Genomic DNA, 1,972 nt, shown 5'->3' on the forward strand with positions numbered 1-1,972 from the left:
ACTTTGTGAGAGTGTAGTGCTTTTAATTTTTAGTGCTGACTTATATAATTGCTTTAGTGAGCAAGTGCCTTTAGTGAGCAAGTGCCAGGTAACTTAAATGCAATGTGTTACAGGTAACTTAAATGCAAAAACGACAAACAGTAACTTTCTTTTAAGTGAAACAAGGAAATGAGTACAGTAAGCAATGCAGATATCACTAGGGATCCACAGAAGCGCTGAAAAGCCGCGGTTTAGGTGGTATATATATATATATATATATATATATATATATATATATATATATATATATATATATTTTTTAAATAAATATGTATGTTACGATAATTTCAGATCTGTAATCAACTAGCAATACATACAGCACATTTTTTGGATATACAGGGACTAAGCTCTTTCTAAGATATGCATATAAATGAAAATGCAGAGTTGCTTGAAAAATGCACATTGACAACAGAGCTCAGTGGAAAGAGGAACCTCTCCCCTGAGGTCCGGTGACATTGGACTTGACTGGGGTACAGGTGGTACAATTCACTGCAAATGGTGCAAAAGCTCACTATTTTAAACTTTAGTTAAAAATGGCATACAAATTATTATTTGTCCATTTTCTGTCCTAGGCTCAGTTACTGACAATGACCTCTGGATGTCTCTTGTCAGTGTTCAACAACTTTTCTATGCAATTCCCAAGTTCCTCACCAGTGGGACTAAAAACTGCTTTCATATTTCACTTTACTGATTTTATGTTTGCTTTTTATCAATGATGCTTTTCTGTAATTTATGGTACAGCTTCCTTGTGGATTGCTTTTGCAGTACTTTGCCAGAACTGCTGTGCTGTACACAGAAGGATAACCATTATTTTCCCTTAGCAAGGTATTCTGATTTGTGGTGCTACTTGCCTGCACAGTTTCTGCACATTTAATTATTTTTTGGGAAGCATAACTTGAAAAACCTGAAAAGGACAAAAACTATTTTTGCAAGGAGTCATTCCTCAGCATCTCAAGATGTGCACACTCAGTTTCTTATGTTTTCCCAACTCCATGGTCAAATGACATCAGTGAAAAGCCCCACTGCAGTCCAGCACCGGCTTACACAGTATAAGTTAATGCAGTTTTGACAAACTGTAGTTAAAAGAAGTTGCAAAAATGCCACTCAGAGAAACATTTGCTGAAATGTAGGACAACTATTATTTTTTTCTTTTTGTCTTTATTAAATTCTACATCGTTGTACCTTGTAAGTTGATCATTTTTTATGATGTCGTTGTAGATACTCAACTGTCAGCTTGAGTTAGGAATCTTGCCAGTAATAGTAACTGTGTCAGACTGGTTTTCTGAGAATTTGTTTTTTTAATCTTTTTGTCAAGTCTTGCTGGGGAATGCTTGCAGCAAATTCGCACGTGGTATACAAGGGCACAGAAAAACAAACTCAATACTAATGTTTATTATGCTTTGTATACGTAACACACAATAGTGTAATAAAACTCTTAACTGTGTATGAAAGCTCCTACTCTTTCACAAATAAAACAGGAGACCGCGCGAACGCAGTTTCCCACTACCACAAATTATGCAGTTGACTTTCCCCCATTTGGAGAAATCACAGGGGTCAACCCCTCCGAAGTGCAATGGACTGAGTCTCACCCTGGGAAAACCACCTTCGTGATCGTGGTATTTCCCCTGCCAAGTAAGTATGAAATGCTGACACATATTATGGTAGACCTAGGGCTGTAGCCCACTTTACAATTAAGGCTGCTGTTCTGCTTTTCAGAAATGTTGCAGGAAAAAACACAGCTAGACTGATTAGCATAGAAAATTCTAGGCTTATGAATTCTATCAGGAAATAAATGAATTCTGATGAGCTACCACTTCCCATGGAGTACTGCTTTCTCAAAAATCTGCATTGCTTTACGTCTTCCTCTCAGAAACGTCAGCTAGGAGGATGTGCCATTTGTCTTGTGACAAACAAAGGCAGAATGCTGTCAGCA

The 1,972-nt window shown here is 37.2% G+C and overlaps 1 non-coding gene across 1 annotated transcript; it reads right to left on the reverse strand.

Annotated features, from left to right (window-relative positions):
- Nucleotides 1–1,514: 1,514 nt before the first annotated feature.
- On the reverse strand, nt 1,515–1,679 carry LOC122797392. The gene has a single exon (XR_006364113.1). It is a non-coding gene; the product is annotated as a U1 spliceosomal RNA (small nuclear RNA).
- Nucleotides 1,680–1,972: the final 293 nt, after the last annotated feature.

Source organism: Protopterus annectens, chromosome 3.part0 (assembly GCF_019279795.1).
Source record: "Protopterus annectens isolate FY-2018-M chromosome 3.part0, PAN1.0, whole genome shotgun sequence".
NCBI lineage: Eukaryota > Metazoa > Chordata > Ceratodontiformes > Protopteridae > Protopterus > Protopterus annectens.